The sequence below is a fragment of the Epinephelus moara genome, chromosome 9 (assembly GCF_006386435.1).
Source record: "Epinephelus moara isolate mb chromosome 9, YSFRI_EMoa_1.0, whole genome shotgun sequence".
Taxonomy (NCBI): domain Eukaryota; kingdom Metazoa; phylum Chordata; class Actinopteri; order Perciformes; family Serranidae; genus Epinephelus; species Epinephelus moara.
Window position 1 is genome coordinate 677,396 of NC_065514.1, and position 17,720 is coordinate 695,115.

Consider the following 17,720-nt stretch of genomic DNA (forward strand, 5'->3'; position numbering starts at 1 on the left):
TTGATTTTAATTTGAATTTGTTTAGTGTTAACTGTCTTATTTATTGTTATATTTTGGTTATTAATGTGTTTGGCCTCAAAACATTTTAATTAAAAATTCGACAAAAAAGAAGAAAGGAAACGCAGAGATGTGTCACTGAAAACAACTGCTTTTGTTGTTTGTTGGTCTCCAACAGTGGTCTGCAGCTTGGCAGGCGTCACACCATCCACCGTCTCCACCTCCTGATGACAGTCAGCTCATACACTACGTCACTTTGGAAATGTTGATATGAAACACATGAAATGTGTGAATTTCTGTGGTTTGCAGAAATGTACAGTGTCAATATGTTCCCTGGAAACTATATGCCAATATAACCTACATATTTTGTCACGTGTCTCTGGTGATATCTGGCCATCCAGATAATGTTTGGTTTTATATCTTCAGTTTTCAAGATTTCTGCTTCTGCCTAGGACAGTGGAGAGAAGGGATTTTTTTGTGTGGCGCTCGCAGCATTGAAAATCAAAATATTTCATGTAGGAATGTAAAATTCAGCAACATGTTTTTCCTGAAACAGTTTCCCACTCAGTCAGGACGATCCACTATTAACAGTTTTCATACAGGGACTAATGTTGTCACGATACTGGAATTCAACTTCAGTACAATTCTTTGAAAAATATCACTATTCGATACCATGTTTGATATCAGAGGGAAAACTGACATTAAGGGGAAACAATTTAAAATTTATTTTACAAGATAAAAAAATAACAAGGCTATAATGACAGCGATGACTTTTCTTTCCTTGGTTAGCAGAGAGCAGCAAAATGACTGCAGGAAATATGAACAATAAGAGAGAGCCAGGGGAGTGAATATAGACAGGGCAGGCAGAGTGGTTGTACTGGGGCCCATGTGGTGAGGGGGCCCATAGAGACAGTGGGCCCTCAGACTATGTGTCAGGCACAGAATGGGGCCTTATGTGTGACTGCCACCTTAGAAATACGCCTGTGTTCAGAGAAGAACTCTCATTAAATTAGGAACGCCATCATTTGATATATATGCCCCTTTTTTTCTGAAACAGCTCACAGCATCTGTAACAATATTAAATGCTTATTCCAAATAAACCACAAATAACTTTTAAATTAAAATGAATAATTTCTTATTTTCTGAGGTACTTTTTGTCACGTACAGATATGCAGTGATGTTATCCAGTGTCATATGATGAGATGATATAGTGTGTAGTAGGGCCAGTCATGATAGCGTGCACTGGGGCCTCCTGCACGGGTCCACCCTTTCATAAAAGTCCCGCGTCACATTATAGCTGGGTTCTCCGTTCTTGAATCCCAAATCCAGCGGAGGAGACGTCTCTTTGACTGGATGGTGAAAACATTCAATCACTGCCAGGTTAGGAAACATGTTAGCATGCTCCTTCCACCACCATCAAACCTCCAAAGGATCCGAACTCCATGTAGGCTGCACCTCATCCTCGGGCTGCAAAGTTTCATGGCTGCAGTCCTCCACATCGGTGACCAATGAGACCACGGGGTCAAAGGTTACACTTGTGTCACTGACTTTCACAATAAAAGGAACTGTGGCTTGATAATAGTGATTTAGATGTTAAATATTACACACATACTGCACATCTTTTTTTATTCGTTTTATTCTCAGAAATAAATAAGAAATACAGTTGTGTTCTCACCACCTCATCACACCTTGGGCAAAGCACAGCTCCTGAGTTGTGACCCACTTGTGACCCAGTGGATAGGGGAACAGAAGGGGTTGAGGAAGTCCTGTATTTTTTTCCTTTATTTACTTTATGAGTATTTAATGCACTTGTGTATTGTGCTGTTTACATGTTCATGTTCATGTTTTCTTCTGTGAACTTATCATTTCAAAACTCTTTCCTGTGAAATGAAATGAGCGCTGACACTGCAACATGATATATGTCATTTCATCTTTGGGCAGTTATTGAGAATCTATATGTATTGATTAATCGATATTTCGATACTAATAGGAAGTACTTTTTATATCCAAGAACAACATCTAAAAACAAGTAAGGTAGGAAATAAAACATGAACAATAAGGCATCCTCTTATTAACACCTACAGAAGCATATTGCATTCACTTGACAAACAAAAAAAAGCCCTGTTTTTTGTTGTAATTTTTTTCTGTTTTTCAGAGTAATTTATTTATTTTTCTGTTTTTTGTTGTAATTTTTTCTGTTTTTCTGAGTAATTTATTTATTTTTCTGTTTTCTGGTGTCATTTTTTCTGTTTTTTGTGGTAATTTTTTTTCCTGAACGAGGAGACGAGATACTTCAAAATCTGGCGAGAAGCTCCCACCTGGAGCAGAGTGAGACAACAGAGTAAGACAGTCCAAGAAGCCAGGTTTGTAAACTTGGTCTCATGGTGGATTTCCAGCATCTGGCTATAGTGTGTTTTGCTTGTAAGCAGTCGAGTGTGATTTTCTTATCTGCCTTGCTTAGTTTACAACTCACGGGATAAGATTCAAGGACAGTTTGGGGCGTACAGACAACCTGACGCCTACGACGTGTGAAAGGATATCCAAAAGCTCTATCCAGAATGCCTGGGCTATTTTGATTACATTTATTTAACATGGTTGGAGCTACAAACATTCTCACTGTCCACTTTTATTGGAGTAATTTAAAGTGGTGGTTTATGGATTGTGTTTGAACTTTCAACAGATTGATCCTTCAAGTGAGATTTCGCTATTTAAATCCTCGCACCATGCAAGTCTCTTCATTTCTGAGGAGATCTGGGAGCCGCCCATGATTGATTTGTACAGTAGAGTCGTGAAATCAGGTCCATCAGGAACTACTTTTTTAGTTGAGTAGAGTTCTGTGGAGCATTCAGACATTGTTTCCAAGAAAGGCATGTTTTTTTTTTTGTTTGTTTGTTTGTTTAATCTTCCTTTGACGAGCAAAAAAAATCTGTTCACCTCCATTGTGTTGGAGGAGGTTTGATTTATTAATTGAAGCCAAAGGGGCTTACAAGACACCGCATCCATAGCAACATAAATGACAAACTACTAAACAAATAAACCATCCTGATGTTTTTTCCAAGCTTTAGAAACATTTAAACTAAACCATTCTGTCATCAGTGCATCAGCAGGAATCTCAGAACGTGGGCAAATTAAAACACCTATTTAACGTTTAAATGAAAAGTTGGTAGAAGATGAGAGGACGGCTGACGTCAGGAGTCCCAGGCCCGGTTCAAAAACCACAACACTGCAGTCACATTGTTCCTCCAGCAGCCAACTGAGACACCAGGAAGCCCCTGCCTTCATTAATAAACTGTCAGGTCTCAAATTAATTGCAAACTTCTAAATTCAGGTGCGACGGCGTGGACACGTTCAAATCACCCAGGCACAAAAGGAGCTGAGTGAAAATGGCATTAACCTTAACAGGATCAGCAGTGTATGTAAATATTCATCATGTTATAGGGTAATTGTATGGCTTTTGCCATGTGGTTTGACAGACAGGTGAATGTGCGTGTGTGTGTGTGTGTGTGTGTGTGTGTGTCTGAGAGAGAGCTCTTTCAGGCTTTTCAGAGTGGGTACAATGGGGGGAGTTGTTGGCATTATTCCAGAGAACCAGTGTGTGAGGAGCCAACACAATGGGCAAGCAGCACAGCAGACTGTCGGGGTGCACGGCCAACACATGCACAGGACGCTATATGGTGTAACCCTGCACACACATACACACACACACACACACATATATGCATGCACGCGCAGACGAACCACGATAAAAGCACGTGGCAAAAAATGCACATAATCTGCCTTTACACATGCAGAATGCTCAGGTTGGTATTGTGTTGGCGAGTCAAGGCCGTGACATGACGTGACATAACAGCACTGACATATGACGGATTCCTCAGGGGGATGCTGTCCTGCACAACCACTGCGTCCTTCAGCTGCAGCCACACACACACCATCAGGTGAATACACACAGGCAAGGCTGAAATATAGTAACAGAAAAAAAAAGTTTGAATGTTTCTGGGCTAACTCTCATTAAACAAAAATTAACACAAAGTCAAAATAAAACTTCCACGTAAAAAAAAATAAACTTAGACAAAGCTCTTAATTGCTGCTTGTTCCTCTGCTGCAATCCATTTGCATTTAACAAGCAAACAATCGTGCGACAGAAAAAGAAAGAAAACGATTCAACAGGTTTTAAAGTTCCTAAACTGTAAACTGAAGGTGTATTAATTAAATATGCATAATTAAAGGCAATTAAAATTTTCACAGTTTAAACACAAAGAATAGGAAAATTCATGCAATACAGCTGAGACAAAGATAGACTGGTAACCTCTGCTTCTGCCTTAATTAAAAGGAATCCGTAACATGCACACAAAACACCTTTGGAAGTGTCTTAATTGGGAAATGATTAAACTCCTCTTTTCTTCCCTGTTTATTCTTTAACCGACAATTAGCAGCTCATAATCCACAGCACGGTTATTGTTACCTCTCCTTCTTTTAACAGCTCACACTTATTCTTCCCAGAGTAACAGCACGCTTCAGATGGACTTCATCATGTGTGACACAAACCCCTGAACACCACGAGGAGAGGGGTTTGGAAATACTGAGCTAGAGAGCTTCTTAGTTTCCTGTTGAGGGTTTTGGCCTTCTCTAGAAGCAGAACTTAAAGGGACAGTTCACCTAAACATCGTAAAAACATATTTCTCCGCTCACCTGTAGTGCTGTTTATCAGTCTAGATTGTTTGTGGTGTGAGTTGCGAGTTGTGAGTGAGATGTCTGCCTTTTCTCCGGTATAATGGCCCTTCTCAACAGGCTTGGTTTGGCTTGGTTTTGTCCATCAGCCCAGCACAGCAGGGATTTGCATTTCCATTCCAACAGGGCTACCTTCTCGAAGGTGTGCCTTTAACTGATGACGTTTAAAAGTAGAGGGCTGATCGACAAGTCCCCTGTTATTTTAGCTGCATGTGTTTTTCCACAGCAGAGTAGAAGTTGTTCACCTGTTGGAGGTGAGCTGTTTGCAGAGGTGCAGTAAGAGCCTGTTGTCTGCAGCTCTTCATCACCATCTCACTGTGGCCCTTTTTAAACAGGAGTTGTGCAGATTTGCAGGAAAGCCCAATCAGTGTTTTTTCAGCATTGGCAGTATAAAAACAAAATCGGGGAGTGCAGCAAAATGCCGCCTACCTACTTTTGTTTATACAGAATGCGCCTTTTTCGGGGCAATGGGGGGCGTGAGCAAGTAACAAAACGTGTAGCTCAGCGTGTGACGTAAACAGTGACGTGGGAGGGAAGCCGCGGCTGGTCAGTCCTTCGGCGATTCTCTCGTAAGTCGGCCCGTTCTTCACCGTCCCCGTCATCTGACGGTTAATGGCCTCTTCGTTTGCGAGGACAAGGAGGGCGCGCAATTCCTTGTCTCCCCAGTTGCTCATCTTTACAGTGTCTGTCAGGTTTGTGTTTCCCTCTTGCTACTAGCTGCTCGCTAATTCCTGCTATCAGCTGTTTCCTGTTTATCCACCGCCAGTGGCTCGCACGTGCAGCGTCATCAACAGCTCCTCCCACAAGTCATCAACAGCCCCTCCCGTTGCAGAAGGCCGCCTCGGTCTGTTTAAACTAAAAGGGTTCCGCCAATATGTCTACCCTACGAGGCGGAAAATTGGGCACCTTGGATCAACTCGCCAATCCGGCTCTGTGTGTCTAAACGCTCGCAGTTTTCCGGCAAAACGGCCAAACATTCACAGAAAATCTGGCAGTGTAAAAGGGGCTACTGTGGCTGTTTGTGCTTTCACTCTTCCTCCCTGCCGTATTATTAGACGTGTCTAATTGAAGAAAATCGCTGACCAAGCTCAGCTAATTCAGTGATAAACACATTTCATTTCCTGTAGTTTCTTCACAATAAATGCCCCCAGTTATTTTGTTATGTAAAAACTTTTATTGTGAAGCAGCAAAATAAGGAAATGTTGAGTTTTCGAGCAGCAACTTCACACAACTTCTGATACGGCTGGTAGCGAACATGAAACAGTAAAATAAATCAGATATCTAAAGTAAAAACAGGACGTAGGAGAGAAACTTTAAAAAAAAAAAGCCTGGCTTTTGGACCTACTCCACAGAAGGTCCATCTCTCAACATCAATGTCCCTTTCCAGAAATCATGACCTGGTTACTCAAGATAATCCACAGACCTTGTTGAGAGCAGTTTCATGTAGGAACTATTTTCTTTCTACCGAACTACACCCACCAAACGGATCGCTACGCAGAAAGAAGGGCTCTCGTAACAGTGCAGGATGTAAACGTTAATGGCGTCCTCCTCTGCTGAGCTGTAACGTTAGCTAGCTCAGTGGTGCTAGGTGAGCTAGCAGCAGATGCACTCTTCCTTTTGCGCAGTGATACAGTTGGCAGGTGTAGTTCAGTAGAAAGAAAATAGTTCCTACATGAAACTGCTCACAACAAGGTCTGTGGATTATCTTGAGTAACCAGGTCATGATTTCTGGAAAGAGACATTGATGTTGAGTTTTTCAAATGTATTTTTTAGCACTTTGAGCTCCACAAGCTGAGAGAAGGCAGACATCTCTACGGCTGATATCTGCAACACTCTGCAACTCACAATAAAACAATCTAGACTGATAAACAGCACTACAGGTAAGAGGAAAAATGCGTATTTTTTTATTTTGGATTGCGCTGTTCCTTTAATACATCATCCATGGTTGGAACTGAAGCCATGTTACAAACTATTTTTGGAGCCTGCTCGCTCAAATAGAAGGTTGAGGTTAAACTTCTTCTGTTCCACAACCTCAGTCAAAATCCCATTTCCATTAATAACTACACTAATAACTAAAAGTTCAGCCTTGAAACAGCAACAGTGTGTTGTGTGGCTCGCTTTATGTTAAGATAAGGACAGTGGGTTTTTTAAAAAAAAAAAAGGATCTAGAATAACTGTTTGTACACTCAACTCACACCAGAACAATCTAGGTTTATAAAAGCACTACTGGTAAGAGGAAAAATATGGATTACTGATTACTGTCTATATAATGTATAAGCATTTTACTGTTGCATTACAGTTGAGTAAGTTCATTATATGTGCTGTATGTAAGATAATATTTTGTAAAGTAACCAGCTGTCAATAGAGTAAAAAGTACAATATTTCCTAGAAAGGTCAGGGCTAAGCTGATGTCTTCAGATTCTAAAAACACCCCTGGTTGACCTGCACGAACTAAATTTCCTTCACCTCCAAGGCGCTGGGGTAAAAAGCAGAAACCCCAGAAACAAATATTTCAAAATGTCGGCCTGTATTTTTTATAGTTTTGTTGTAGCGACCCTTCAAAGAGGAGCCAGCTGAGATCTTATGACTTGCTACAAAAGGTCCCAATTTGTGCTGGAATGGGGAAACAGGTACCTACTGAAGGTAACATAAACAAATGAACCTAAATCTGACAGCTGATGTGGAGTCACTGAGTCAAACAGCTGTGTCACACCTCATACAGTCACTACAGACGACTGTTAACAGCTCCAGGCACCTACAGTCGAACCGGACTACAGTGATTTCAGAAAACAATTAATCTAAGACACACCTCGCAGGCAGCTGTGACGAGTGTCTCGCCTTTTGTGTATGAGTGTTTACGCGTGTTCAGCTGTGTGTGTGTGCGTGTGTGTGTGTGTGTGTAACCTGACAGCCTGCCACACAATAGGGGTCCAAGTGAGTGTGAACTCTATTCGCTTCCACAGCTGCCATTAACAGACGGAATGAACAGCCTCTTGCTAATAAAGTGAATAAATAAATAACGCTTAAGAGGCCGTGTTTACCTCCTCAGTCTCTGTCGATTAGTGCTACTTAAAAAAAAAAAAAAAAAGCAGGAAGAGCTTTGGGTGGATTAACTCCTGTCAGCACAGTTTACATTTACCTCGGTAATTACAGTCACTCTGGTGGATTGTTGTCAGATTATGGTACGCTCAGTGTTAAAGGCCGAGGCTGGTGATATTCTGTATATTTGTTCTTGTCAAATACAATAAGATCAAAACCAACAATGTGTCCGCTTCCACTGATAGTTCGGCTCGTTTGGAGCGGTGTGAACTCTCATTCGAACTCTGGTGCAGACCAAACCAGCGAACCCTGGTCCGCTTGAAAACTGGGGGTCTCTGTTCACTTGCAAGTGAACCCTGGTGCGGTTCGCTTACAGTGGGATATGCAAATGGACTATCCAGCGAACCAAAGAGAGGAAGTGACGTAAGTGCATTTTGGGTAGAAAAAAACAAAACAAAAGGCTTTCAGGTTTCTCAATACCAAGTACGGACGGAGTTCGGACTTGCGCACATGGGGGTTCGGACTTGGCAAGTTCGACTCGGGAGTACAAACTTCCAAGGATGGCTGCCATTGCCGCTAGTCTGTGAGAAATGCATTCTGGGATACCTGGCTGTCAAAAGTCCACACAAGTCACCTCCTGATGCACCTGGCTGTCAAAAGTCCACACAAGTCACCTCCTGATGCATCCCCGATGGAACGGGCAGAGCAAGTTCACATCCGGGCATTTGGACTGTACTTGGTTGGATGCAGGCTTTGAATTGGAACAGTACTTGGGCTGCGACTGATGACGTTTCACATGTCCGCAAGAACACAAGCACAGGCAAGAACGCAGATTGAGAAAAGCTGAAAGCCAACAGCACGAACTGGGAGAAGCAGAGGTAAAAAAAAGGAGACGTTGGAAAATCTCTCGTGGGCAGACGCGGAGTAGTGAGGAGGTGCAGGCACTTATTGATGTATGATCAGAGGACTGTATATCACAGTTGCTTGTGGCTACCCACAATGGATTCCCGTTTTCAGTCCTGGCCAATCGATGAGCCGGGTTTTCTTCCTCCTCATGCTTTTCTTCTTCCTGGTCAGTGGTCGTTTCGGGCAACACCGCCCCCGAATGAGCAGCTGCTGCAACTGCGTGATGAAGTCCAGAAGGTTTGGTCTGCTTTAAAAAGTGCAGTGTGAAAGTGAACCAAACCAAAAGTTGTGAATTTTTCGGGCATTCCCCGCCCAATCAAACTGAGTCCCCCAGGGTGTGAATGCGCCCTTAGTCCGTCTCTCAATACTTTCTGACTTCCTGTCTGTGGCCCATTCATTCCCAATGAAGGTTAGGCATCAGGTTTCTTGCAGATGCAATCTTGGAGTTCAGGCAAACAACTTTTAGGTTAGATTTTCTGGCAAACCAATGCACACTAACAAGAATGCGTTCAGGGCACACAATACTCTTACCGCTTTTCTACCACCATGGAACTGGTTCTGTTCTGGGCTCTGGTTCCTGCCCATAATTTTGAACTGCTCAGAGCATTTCATCCAAAAATAAATTGGTTCAGAACCTAAAAAGTTGGTTCTCAACTAGCACCAAAAAGATAGCAGGTTTTCCTTGACCTAAGGTGCAAACTGTGACGACATCAGTGGGCATGTCATATTCTACAGGTTGGACACAGAGGATTGAGACGTCAAGTGAGAAACTGAAAAAAAAAAAAAGCATGCAGTGGTCTCATTAATAGTTGGTCCATGCTTGTTTTTTGGGTAACAACAAATATTCGTAATAACAGAAGGTAATCAATGCGATCCGCCATCTTGCTACTACTGTTTACTTCCATTGTACATTGTGCGACACCCTCCATTGACGATACATCCTTGATTACAGTGGTTCTCGTCAAAACTGGTGGAAACATAAGCTGGTTCCCTACTGTAGGTAGCACCAAGACTCCAAGAGTCCTGAACTAAACTAGTGCAAGAACCAGAGCTGATTTAATGGAAAGGGGTCTGTGTGTGACGCAGGATGTAAGACACCACCTCTGGGAGTAAGACTAAGTTTTTAGGGAGTCTCTGGGATACAGAGATAATAGCAGTTACAAAAATATCACCAGAGTTCACTTTCAGTTTTTCAAGCTGTCGTTAAAAGTGTTGTTAAACAAACACTTTATAAAGGTCCAGTGTGTAGGATTTAGGGGTACCTATTGTTTACAATATTAATATCTGTGTTTCCAGTAGTTAATAATCACCTGAAAAGAAGAATTGTTGTGCCTTTGTTACCTCAGAATGAGCTGTTTCTATCTACATAGGGAGCAGGTCCTCTTCCACAGAGTCCGCCATGTTGCACCGCCATGTTTCTACAGTAGCCCTGAGCAGACAAATCAAACTCTGGCTCTAAAAAACAGTAACTCTCCAACATGCTTGGTACACAGGAGAGGTTTTGTTTCTGCAAACTCACGGCTATAACACTAAATCCTTCACACTGGACCTTTAAGTGTTTGTCAGCCGACGCAGGTGATTCTAAGACGACTGGGCAGATGTTGGTGTAGAGCGGACGGAGGAGGTGTGGAATGAGGGGATGAAGAGGATCCATCTAAGCTCAACTCATGCCAGACTGCAGTTGATTCAGTTTGGTTCAATTATTCCAATGCTATCTGTGACAGATGTAACTTCACAAAAGGTGCTCTCGGTCATACTTTCTGGTTTTGTCCTAAGATTGATCCTTTTCGGCAGGATGTCTTCTCTTGGTATTGTAATAGTTATGACATTCAGACTGAACTTGACCCGTTCATTGCTCTGCTTGGTTGTTCTGAAGCCTCTCCTGCTCTGCCACATTCTGTACAGACGTCCCTGATGGTTGGCATGTCAGCAGCAAAGAGGATTGTTCGTAAGGAATGGAAGGTTACCAGCGCTCCCTGTTTCTCTATATACGACACACTGAGTTTGTATGATAAATCTGAGAGTATTTGCTGCCCAATAATGAGGCACCTTACCATCTAATAGCTGAAGTCCCTGCTAAGAGTCACCATGTTTTCTTATTCTTGGCCATTTTTCCTTTCTGTTTAATAGGCTAAACACTGTACTTATTTCAGTCAGGTCTGTTTTTAGTTTAATTTATTACAGAGGCAGCTGTGCAAGTGAGTATTTAAAGGTATACTGCGTAGAAATGTCCTAAAAAACAACAGTCTATAGACTCTAGAATCTGTGTGTCAGAGCCACTTATGCACGTACTTATATTTGGTAAAAATACCTGTGTTGATTTGATACATTACAGGTTATGATGGTATTTAAGTTACACAACAGTTTCTGTACACAAATAGTTTAAAGTCGTGGGCTGCCAAGGTTACATGTATATTTACTTCACTTATGTGAGAAGTATAATAACTGGTACTATGTGAGGATGTATAGAAACAGGACATTGAGTTTGTAGCTGACAGTACGAGATGTAATTTTCGAAGGACTTAGCCTGCTGTTTTGTTTCCTCTTTTGTGTTCTCAATAAACCTCGTTCAGTTTTTCCCTGCCTCGTGTGAGAACAGAAAAGGAACGGAAACACAAGTCAAACTGAGACACCTCACAAACTAAGTGGCTCAGGAACAGTGGTTGGCTTTTAGTTTTATTTCCGCTGGCGAGCATGTTCGTGAACAATAACGAAAATCCTGCGTAGTATACCTTTAAAGGAACGGTTCAGCCAAATGACAAAAAACACTTAGCACTCATCTCCTGTGGTATCTAACCACGCAGATACTTCTGTGTCTGAGATATCCACATCAGATTCCTCACCTCATGCCAATAGAGGCGAACTTGTTTGAGTGAGCGTCGTAACTAAGGTCACTGATGTGATGCATTATATCTGGAAATTTGGGGTTTCAGAGAGCCTCAAATTTAAATTCTACAGGTGACATTTACACATACTTTAGGCAGATGCCAGTTTTTTAACAGCAACAACATAAGTAAGTAAATGCAGGATATTTCACTTCAGTATATTCAGTGTGGTTTTCCGTTTCGTTCAGCCTTATGTGTTAGAAACCTTTTCTCAGCATCTCACGTTTAACTCAAGTCTGCAAATTCCTCGTAATTTCGTAGTTAGTTTCCTGGAGAGAAGTACGTCATGTGCTAATGACATTAATTACAGGTGAAACAGACAAAGCTATCTGTTATGCTGGTTTGATTTGTAACGTTAGTTGTGTTATAAGCTGCTCCAGTGATTTTTCCCCTCAAAGACCTGCACCATTTAAATACAACCTGCGGAAAATATAATTGAACACTGCTCTGAATAAATGAAAAGGTGAAAAAATTCAAGTAATTAAAACATTTTGGGGACTTTCTTTGTGGGGATTCTGACTCACGACCTCAGTATTTATAAAATGCCGGCTATGGCCCTCTTTCAAAAGGGTACATTTTGAAAATTAAACAGCAACATTTGTGTCCCTATTGCTCTGAATAATCCACTGAACATGCTGAAAACACTTTTAAAAAAGCCACTGTTTCGTCTGTACCAAGTTGTTCAGGTTTAAACTGTGAACTGTGAGGTCTGTGGATGATCCAGACTCACTCAGACATTGTGTCTGGAAACAATTGTTGCTGGTGAGTTCTTCACAAATCATTCATCGGTAATGACGAACAAAAATGTGAATTCACCTCCATTGTGTTGAGCTGGCAGCAGAAACCTCAGAGATGGATATTTCAAAACCTCAGAGGATAAAACAGAGTTCTTATAGCTTAAGGCAAATTTGATTTAATACTTTGTAAGACAATTTAATTTCACTCAGAATGAAATTTAAGACTAATTATACAGTAACCAAAATTAAAGGGGAAAAAAACATGAACTGACATCGATTACTAAGAGTAAAGGAGAATTTTGCTCAAATGTTTATTGAGACATAAAACATGAATTTTCTGTCTCCTGGTGGTAAGGCTGTAGGTTTCATTTCAACACTGTGCAGGACATATGAAATGGGGCAGAAAATGTTGAGCATCACATCCTTAACTTCCTGCTTTCTGATGAATTTTTATGCACCAATTTCTCTTTTCTGCATCAGTTAATGGTGGTAAAGTCTTAAATTTGGTGAAAATAATAGTCCTCTGTGTCGCTCATATTCTTATTGGGGGAGACAAATGCACATGTCCCCTGCGTCCCCTGTAAATCCAGATCACGTGTAGCGGAGACAAGCGTAGAATAGAACCGGCATTTGTTGCGTTCTCTTGGTGATTTTGTGTTTCTCACTTCACACGTGGGACTGAACTGCCTTGAGTCCTAAAAACCTTTTGCACAAAACACACCGAGCCTCACATGCATCGCCTTGTACCGGTTTCAGCCATGCACTAAAATCTTGGTTAAATAGCCCATTGTGATTGAATCTGCACTTCCTCATGTCGTCCAGGGGACAGTGACAGCTCGCTAGGAGACAGTGGATCCTCTGCTCTGAGCATCCTGACCAAAACCAAAATATGAGTGTTGTTGGTTCCACTATGCTCATCTGCACGACGTGAATGTCAGCAGCATTCATAAAATTTATTTAAAAATAGATGCTGCCAATTATTTTAAGATTTTATGATGCAATGACAAAAAAAACAGATTCACAAAATCCTACTTCTCATGTCTTCACATTTTTAAGACCTTTAAAAGATTGTCTTTAAAACACATTTTATTACAAGTTAAGGCCTTATTTTTAGATGAATGCATTCGATGGCAGAAAAATGATTCCTCAAATCCTAAAGATTGATTTAAGACATCTTTTAACACCAATTAAAGGAACAGTGTGTAAGGTTTAGGAGGATTTAGTGGCATCTAGTGGTGAGGACTGCAAATTGCAACCAGCTAAAACTTCTCCAGGTTCAGTGTATCCTCATAGAAGGGTTTATATGATATCCTACAAAAATGCACACACAACAGTTTGTATGATATCCTGTGAATTAGTCTGGCCACCAGACAATCAGAGATCTCCGCCTTCTGATAGTCTGGGGACACTCCTTTCTAAAGTGTGTTTAACACACCGGAGAAAACGGCCGGCAACAAAGCAACGCCTCTTGGATTTTTGAAAAGGACACGTCCTCCCGGAAATGTGCGCTCCCCCTTTTCTCGTCCGCAAGGAAACAAACACACAGAGAGCTTGAAAATGGATGCCGAGAGATTTAACTCCGTTTTATCAAACGTGTGCTCAGTCCACAAGATTGTGGAAATGAAGGACTTACAGCGACTTGAGCCATTTTGTACCGCTACACGTGTTTCTAGTGGGACTATGTTTACGAGCACAAGAGTTCAGCGAGCCACCGAAGGACCGCCCTGCGGATTTGCTATTGGTTCTGTAACGTAGGGAGTTTTTTTAAACTCTGAAATTGTATCCGCCCATCTAAACACAAAATCAGGGAGAAAGTCATCAGTCTTTAGTTAAGCAAAGCGTCTAAAGACTGACTTGTGAGTCTACCTGTGAATTAGCACCCCACATATGACGTTACATTCTTGATGTACAGTTATGTAATTAATGTAAAGTCATAGAGGTTGGGTTTAGGCAAGTAAAGTTACTGTGGTTAGGGTTAGGGGAACAAAATTGGTGAGGACATACATTTAAATGTCTCAGAGTGCACTCAAAGTTCACACTGTTACTAACACTCATCACCAGGAGAAAGTCCACGTTTGTGTGACCCATCCACCACCCCAACCTGCATCCTTCCTTGTTTACTGCTGTCAGCGCAGTGGTCACATGATCGCATTGCTCCTTATAGGAAAATGTACAAACAGTTTATAAGAGCAGGCTGCCTGGTTAGTATTCCTTCAGAGTTCTTTGTTCAGGAGGTTTTTACTGAGAGCCGAATTATCCGCAGAGGTCTCTTCTTCTCCAAAACAAACGGACCCGGTGATTTAAACCGGTAAAAACACTGAATAAAGCAGTTTCATGTAAAAAAAAATCTGTGTTTTTCCAACATTCTCGCTGCAGAACGGCTGCTAAAACACAAAAACGCAAATGTCCCTATCTAGAGCCAGCGTTTGGTTTGTCTGTTCTGGGCTGCTGTAGAAACATGGCGGTGCAACATGGCGATCTCCATAAATGAGGACCCGCTGCCTGTGTAGACAAAAATGCTCATTCTAAGGTAATGAAAATTAAATGATTCTTATTTTTAGGTGATTATACACTACAGAAAACATATTATATTCCATTTCTGCCAATCTTAATCCAACACACTGGACCTTTAAGGCCTTATTTTTAGATTAAAGAATTCAGTACCTTTTAAGACTTTGTGAGGATCTGCAGGACTCCAGATAAAACCCAAAATATCTGCATGGCTTCATACCAAAAACAGAAAAGTGGGGGAAAATCTGTGTTCTGTAATTTGGGTGAAGCAACCCGCGAGAGATGTCGGCTCCATTACTGCTTTTGGAGGAAATAACAAACAGTAAATAAAGTGATGTTTACGGTGTTGGAGGTGCTGATCCAGCTCCAAGAGGAAGAATGATGGAAGAGGAGGATCAGCGTGAAAGTGTTTAGCTGGTGGTTGAAAGACTATAGTGCGTAGCAGAGAGTATAGAGAGTGAATGGAGATAGAGACAGAGGATGGAGGGAGTGGAGGGGGTGCTGCTGGCGGTGGTGGTGGGGGTGCAACAAGATGGAGAGAGACTGCCTGCACATACTGTCAAGGCAGTTAATATAAGGTGTGGAGATAAGGCCCCACAGACAAACATTGACCAAATCAGGCATTTCAGCAGCGCAGCCCGAACTGTCAGTCAGCCTGAGAGACAGACCAACAATCAGCACTTTACCTCTGATAAGGGCTCTACTGGGCGCGTGCAGGAAATAGCCAATCTGCAGCCAGCCTGGCAAGGAGGGTGATGGCGGGGAGCGGAGGGCGGTGTGATGATGGAGAGTGAAGGGGTTAGAGGAGGGGAGTGAATGTAGAGAGACAACAAGTGAGGGAAAGTGGCCTATAAATTTAGAGAGAAATGTGGACCAAGAGTTCACAGGAAAGGATAATACCCGAGAGAAAGAGGACGGACGGAGGGAAGGGAAAGAAAACAGGATGATATTCCTCCACACCCCACCCTGAGTGCTCTCACAGAGAAAGAGATTCAGGAGGGAATATAAGTGATGGGGGTAAAAAAAAAAAAAACAGAAAGAGAGAGGTGTGATATCGGCTCCTAAAATAGTGTCTCTCCCCAGTTTTTTGTCACCTGGGAACAGCTTGCACAGAGAGAGTGTGAGAACTTGGTTTAGACCAACACCTTACATTAATGATTTGCCAACAGCTTTGACTAGCTCATTATTCAATGTGCCGTGCGCCTTGCCTCGCACACAATAGCATCATTTCATCGTCTCTATTGATTAATGGTGCATACAGTGTGCACACGCGCGCGCAAATTCCTATGAGTGTGTGTGGTGCGCCTGAGTGAAGGATAACACTCCCTATTTAATGGAGGAGTCTGCACTAGCCATGAAATTCCCTCATAACAAAATAAACACATCCAAAATGCTGGAGTGGATGCCTATGGAAATCTGAGGTATAGACGAGGGCCACGCCGGAAGCTTGGATCCACACTGGCCCCTGTAGGTCCCGTCGTGTACTGCAGTCTGGGAGCAAGTTTGTGGAAATAAATTCCCAGCCGTTTACCTTTGTCAAACACATTTAGCTTCCTCCAAGCAAAACAGGGGAGAGCACCAACAGCTGGCGAGTATTTATTTTCGGAAGTGGAGTCAGAGGGGTGTCTGGGCTTCCTTGATCATGAACCAAACTGCCATTACCATGACCACTGATAACAGTAGGAATCGTAAACAAGCTAATCACCGAGGGCCCTATTTGTATTCTCATTTGTGTTTGCATGCACTGCTGTGCAGGGGGAGGGCGCAGGGAAGCGGGAGAACAGGCGAGGGGCGGCGGCGGAGGCGCGGATGGAGGGTGTGGTGCGAGCGAAAGGGTTAAGTTCCCTCCCTGGCTGCATGCTGCTTTCTCTTGCTCTGTCAAGCCCCATTAAACCTGCTACACCACAGCAATAAGGTGCCATCAATTACAGGCACGCTGCCATCAATGCAGAGCGCAGAGGAGAGGAGAGGAGAGGCAGGAGCACATAAACAGGACAAACGGCCACATAAAAGACCTGCAGCTACATAAAGCCCTGCAGCCTGCCTCATAGACAGCTAAACACACAGCAGCTCCCCGCTCTGGCTCTCTGTGCGTCGCCTGTGAGCTATAGCATCAGTCTGTTTGTGAATGAGAGGACGCTTTGTCTCTAATACACACAAAATGCATTCATTTTTAGATTCACTTTCATTCATGATAGCAGGCAGCAAAAAGATTTGGGCACAACTGGGTGACAACAGGAAGTGCAGTGTGCTTCTACTGCCCCCATGTGACGGCAGTGAAACACCTCAGAACAAAACGAGCATGAGCATCACATTCCAGACTTAAAAATACTATAAATCTATCCACCCTTTATAGTCAGACCCAACTCCATCTCACAACCAGAGGAGAAAAAGATCAATTAGCCCATCACAGCGAGAGCATGATCAATAGCCGTGAGCATTCTTGAAAGTGATGCTTACAAATCTGTTTCATCTCCATGGCAGAGTAACCTGCATTCCTCAAGGCTCTGACTGAATTATCAAGCATTCAGCGAGAGAAAGAAGGAGCAGCTGTACTCATTCAGTGCCAGGCGATGAAGAAAGACAGACCACCACTATGCTGAGAAGATCTGTGCAGGTAATTGTTTGCAACCAGCAAAGAGAGGAAGAATCTTTCTTTGCCTTTTGCTGTCGTGGTGTCTTTAAGATTACCGAGTGGAGCAGCTTGACCAAGGTTCTTAATGCAAGTCGGAAAATTGCTTTTGGCCGTTTAGAAAAAGGAAAGTATGACAATACAAATACTGGAATGTCTTGTGTCCTGTGACAAAAAATGTTCATGTTCATAAATTGGGGATTTTTCCAATGACGGGTGGATGTTAAAGGGACTGTTCATCCCAAGATCAAAAACATATTTCTCCTCTTACCTATAGTTTTATTT